Genomic DNA, 6,415 nt, shown 5'->3' with positions numbered 1-6,415 from the left:
CTAGGATCAGGTCCCTCCTGTCCATGTAATCTGATTCATTATGATCTAGAATCAGGTCCCCCCTCTCCATGTAATCTGATTCATTATGATCTAGGATCAGGTCCCCCTCTCCATGTAATCTGATTCATTATGATCTAGGATCAGGTCCCCCCTCTCCATGTAATCTGAGTCATTATGATCTAGGATCAGGTCCCCCCCTCTCCATGTAATCTGATTCATTATGATCTAGGGTCAGGTCCCTCCTCTCCATGTAATCTGATTCATTATGATCTAGGATCAGGTCCCCCTCTCCATGTAATCTGATTCATTATGATCTAGGATCAGGTCCCCCCTCTCCATGTAATCTGATTCATTATGATCTAGGATCAGGTCCCCCCTCTCCATGTAATCTGATTCATTATGATGTAGGATCAGGTCCCCCCTCTCCATGTAATCTGATTCATTATGATCTAGGATCAGGTCCCCCCTCTCCATGTAATCTGATTCATTATGATCTAGGATCAGGTCCCCCCTCTCCATGTAATCTGATTCATTATGATATAGGATCAGGTCCCCCCATCTCCATGTAATCTGATTCATTATGATATAGGATCAGGTCCCTCCTCTCCATGTAATCTGATTCATTATGATCTAGGATCAGGTCCCTCCTGTCCATGTAATCTGATTCATTATGATCTACGATCAGGTCCCCCCTCTCCATGTAATCTGATTCATTATGATCTAGGATCAGGTCCCCCTCTCCATGTAATCTGATTCATTATGATCTAGGATCAGGTCCCCCCTCTCCATGTAATCTGAGTCATTATGATCTAGGATCAGGTCCCCCTCTCCATGTAATCTGATTCATTATGATCTAGGATCAGGTCCCCCCTCTCCATGTAATCTGAGTCATTATGATCTAGGATCAGGTCCCCCCCTCTCCATGTAATCTGATTCATTATGATCTAGGATCAGGTCCCTCCTCTCCATGTAATCTGATTCATTATGATCTAGGATCAGGTCCCTCCTCTCCATGTAATCTGATTCATTATGATCTAGGATCAGGTCCCCCTCTCCATGTAATCTGATTCATTATGATCTAGGATCAGGTCCCCCCTCTCCATGTAATCTGAGTCATTATGATCTAGGATCAGGTCCCCCCCTCTCCATGTAATCTGATTCATTATGATCTAGGATCAGGTCCCCCCTCTCCATGTAATCTGATTCATTATGATATAGGCTCAGGTCCCCCCATCTCCATGTAATCTGATTCATTATGATATAGGATCAGGTCCCCCCTCTCCATGTAATCTGATTCATTATGATATAGGATCAGGTCCCCACTCTCCATGTAATCTGATTCATTATGATCTAGGATCAGGTCCCCCCCTCTCCATGTAATCTGATTCATTATGATATAGGATCAGGTCCCCCCTCTCCATGTAATCTGATTCATTATGATCTAGGATCAGGTCCCCCCTCCTCTCCATGTAATCTGATTCATTATGATCTAGGATCAGGTCCCCCCTCTCCATGTAATCTGATTCATTATGATATAGGATCAGGTCCCCCCATCTCCATGTAATCTGATTCATTATGATATAGGATCAGGTCCCCCCTCTCCATGTAATCTGATTCATTATGATCTAGGATCAGGTCCCTCCTGTCCATGTAATCTGATTCATTATGATCTAGAATCAGGTCCCCCCTCTCCATGTAATCTGATTCATTATGATCTAGGATCAGGTCCCCCTCTCCATGTAATCTGATTCATTATGATCTAGGATCAGGTCCCCCCTCTCCATGTAATCTGAGTCATTATGATCTAGGATCAGGTCCCCCCCTCTCCATGTAATCTGATTCATTATGATCTAGGGTCAGGTCCCTCCTCTCCATGTAATCTGATTCATTATGATCTAGGATCAGGTCCCCCTCTCCATGTAATCTGATTCATTATGATCTAGGATCAGGTCCCCCCTCTCCATGTAATCTGATTCATTATGATCTAGGATCAGGTCCCCCCTCTCCATGTAATCTGATTCATTATGATATAGGATCAGGTCCCCCCTCTCCATGTAATCTGATTCATTATGATCTAGGATCAGGTCCCCCCTCTCCATGTAATCTGATTCATTATGATCTAGGATCAGGTCCCCCCTCTCCATGTAATCTGATTCATTATGATATAGGATCAGGTCCCCCCATCTCCATGTAATCTGATTCATTATGATATAGGATCAGGTCCCTCCTCTCCATGTAATCTGATTCATTATGATCTAGGATCAGGTCCCTCCTCTCCATGTAATCTGATTCATTATGATCTAGGATCAGGTCCCCCTCTCCATGTAATCTGATTCATTATGATCTAGGATCAGGTCCCCCCTCTCCATGTAATCTGAGTCATTATGATCTAGGATCAGGTCCCCCCCTCTCCATGTAATCTGATTCATTATGATCTAGGATCAGGTCCCCCCTCTCCATGTAATCTGATTCATTATGATATAGGCTCAGGTCCCCCCATCTCCATGTAATCTGATTCATTATGATATAGGATCAGGTCCCCCCTCTCCATGTAATCTGATTCATTATGATATAGGATCAGGTCCCCACTCTCCATGTAATCTGATTCATTATGATCTAGGATCAGGTCCCCCCCTCTCCATGTAATCTGATTCATTATGATATAGGATCAGGTCCCCCCTCTCCATGTAATCTGATTCATTATGATCTAGGATCAGGTCCCCCCTCCTCTCCATGTAATCTGATTCATTATGATCTAGGATCAGGTCCCCCCTCTCCATGTAATCTGATTCATTATGATATAGGATCAGGTCCCCCCATCTCCATGTAATCTGATTCATTATGATATAGGATCAGGTCCCCCCTCTCCATGTAATCTGATTCATTATGATCTAGGATCAGGTCCCTCCTGTCCATGTAATCTGATTCATTATGATCTAGGATCAGGTCCCCCCTCTCCATGTAATCTGATTCATTATGATCTAGGATCAGGTCCCCCTCTCCATGTAATCTGATTCATTATGATCTAGGATCAGGTCCCCCCTCTCCATGTAATCTGAGTCATTATGATCTAGGATCAGGTCCCCCCCTCTCCATGTAATCTGATTCATTATGATCTAGGGTCAGGTCCCTCCTCTCCATGTAATCTGATTCATTATGATCTAGGATCAGGTCCCCCTCTCCATGTAATCTGATTCATTATGATCTAGGATCAGGTCCCCCCTCTCCATGTAATCTGATTCATTATGATCTAGGATCAGGTCCCCCCTCTCCATGTAATCTGATTCATTATGATATAGGATCAGGTCCCCCCTCTCCATGTAATCTGAGTCATTATGATCTAGGATCAGGTCCCCCCCTCTCCATGTAATCTGATTCATTATGATCTAGGATCAGGTCCCCCCTCTCCATGTAATCTGATTCATTATGATATAGGCTCAGGTCCCCCCATCTCCATGTAATCTGATTCATTATGATATAGGATCAGGTCCCCCCTCTCCATGTAATCTGATTCATTATGATATAGGATCAGGTCCCCACTCTCCATGTAATCTGATTCATTATGATCTAGGATCAGGTCCCCCCCTCTCCATGTAATCTGATTCATTATGATATAGGATCAGGTCCCCCCTCTCCATGTAATCTGATTCATTATGATCTAGGATCAGGTCCCCCCTCCTCTCCATGTAATCTGATTCATTATGATCTAGGATCAGGTCCCCCCTCTCCATGTAATCTGATTCATTATGATATAGGATCAGGTCCCCCCATCTCCATGTAATCTGATTCATTATGATATAGGATCAGGTCCCCCCTCTCCATGTAATCTGATTCATTATGATCTAGGATCAGGTCCCTCCTGTCCATGTAATCTGATTCATTATGATCTAGGATCAGGTCCCCCCTCTCCATGTAATCTGATTCATTATGATCTAGGATCAGGTCCCCCTCTCCATGTAATCTGATTCATTATGATCTAGGATCAGGTCCCCCCTCTCCATGTAATCTGAGTCATTATGATCTAGGATCAGGTCCCCCCCTCTCCATGTAATCTGATTCATTATGATCTAGGGTCAGGTCCCTCCTCTCCATGTAATCTGATTCATTATGATCTAGGATCAGGTCCCCCTCTCCATGTAATCTGATTCATTATGATCTAGGATCAGGTCCCCCCTCTCCATGTAATCTGATTCATTATGATCTAGGATCAGGTCCCCCCTCTCCATGTAATCTGATTCATTATGATATAGGATCAGGTCCCCCCTCTCCATGTAATCTGATTCATTATGATCTAGGATCAGGTCCCCCCTCTCCATGTAATCTGATTCATTATGATCTAGGATCAGGTCCCTCCTCTCCATGTAATCTGATTCATTATGATATAGGATCAGATCCCTCTCCATGTAATCTGATTCATTATGATCTAGGATCAGGTCCCCCCCTCTCCATGTAATCTGCTTCATTATGATGTAGGATCAGGTCCCCCCCTCTCCATGTAATCTGATTCATTATGATATAGGATCAGGTCCCCCCTCTCCATGTAATCTGATTAATTTTGATCTAGGATCAGGTCCCCCCCTCTCCATGTCATCTGATTCATTATGATCTAGGATCAGGTCCCCCCTCTCCATGTAATCTGATTCATTATGATCTAGGATCAGGTCCCCCCTCCTCTCCATGTAATCTGATTCATTATGATCTAGGATCAGGTCCCCCCTTCTCCATGTAATCTGATTCATTATGATATAGGATCAGTTCCCTCGCTCCATGTAATCTGATTCATTATGATCTAGGATCAGGTCCCCCCTTTCCATGTAATCTGATTCATTATAATCTAGGATCAGGTCCATATTATTATCCATATTATCCTTATTCATTTTTCAAAATAGAAGCCTCAAAACCTTGAATAAATACTGTTGACATCTAGTGGAAGCTATTATGAATTGCAATCTGGGTGACGGACATAGGAGTTTTCAATAGCTTTACAAACTATGAGCCTGTGATTTTATTTATTTATTTTTTGGTCGGATTTTCTTCGGGTTTTCGCCTGCCATATCAGTTCTGTTATACTCATAGACATTATTTTAATAATTTTGGAAACGTCAGAGTGTTTTCTATCCAAATCTACCAATTATATGCATAGCTTCTGGGCCTGAGTAACAGGCATTTTACTTTGGGCTCGCCAGACTCTCCGCACTTCCGAAAACTGCCCCCTAGCCCTAAGACGTTTTAACGGTCCTCACACTGTTCATGCTCTCATTTCAACAGGTACTCCAGCTGATTGGCAGTTTTTTAGGCAATTGAGAAATAAATGTACTGCAGCTGTCAAAAATGCAAAATCAAATTACTTCCTTAATGCTATGACAGATTCTGCAGGAGATCCTGCAAAATTCTGGAAAACCGTTAATTCACTGAAACAGGGGAATTCTGCTGTTTCTCTTCCTAAGCAAATTACCTCAGATTCCTGTATCCTAAGTGAAAAAAATGATATTTGTGATGCTTTTAATAAGCATTTCATCTCTGCTGGTTTTTTATTTGAAAGGAAAAGTGGCCATTGTGGCACTGGCCAGTTAGTTGATTTTTCATCTTGCTTTTCAACCGTTACTCTGAAAAATGGTTTTCTAGTTTCCAGAAAATAACCGAAGCAGAGGTTCTAGCTGCCCTGTGTGCCATTGATACTAAGAAATCCTTAGGCGCTGACAATTTAGACCCGTTCTTACTTAAGTGTGCTGCACCTATCATTGCTGGTTCAGTGACACACATTTTTAATCTAACATTAAAACCTCTTAAGGATACCCTAGGATAGGGGGCGCCACAGCGCATTTTGAAAAAAATTCGTTCCCATTTTCAACGGCCTACTAATCAAACTCAGAAGCTAGGACATGCATATACTTATTATATATGGATAGAAAACACCCTAAAGTTTCTAAAACTGTTTGAATGGTGTCTGTGAGTATAACAGAACTCATATGGCAGTCAAAACCCCGAGACCGATTGAAACAGAAAGTGGAATTCTGAATTGTGGACTCGACTTCATCACTTTGCCTATTAATCACACCGTGAGCAATGGTTCACTGAGCACTTCCTATTGCTTCCACTAGATGTCCCCAGTCTTTTCACAGTGGTTTGAGGCTTATACAGTCGAAACTCAGTGAATGAGACGCATTGGAAATTGGTCACAGGGGATGGGCCATCACCATTATGACGCCGGCGGCCCTGTCTACCCCCACCTTTGGAAAAGTTTTAAAACACTCTGCAACCGTCCCCGTCGAATCTTATTGGCTCTCTTGGTGTTACAGGCCCTGAAGATTAATGTTTTACAACGTTTGACATGTTTGAACGAACCTAGAGGTGGGAAAAAGTACATTTTCCGAAACTACTGTCCCACGCACGTCGGAGCATTTGGAGACACGCT

The sequence above is a fragment of the Salmo salar genome, unplaced genomic scaffold, assembly GCF_965601325.2.
Source record: "Salmo salar unplaced genomic scaffold, fSalSal1 ptg000888l, whole genome shotgun sequence".
In the NCBI taxonomy this organism is placed as follows: Eukaryota; Metazoa; Chordata; class Actinopteri; order Salmoniformes; family Salmonidae; genus Salmo; species Salmo salar.
Note: the sequence above shows the minus strand (reverse complement) of the source record.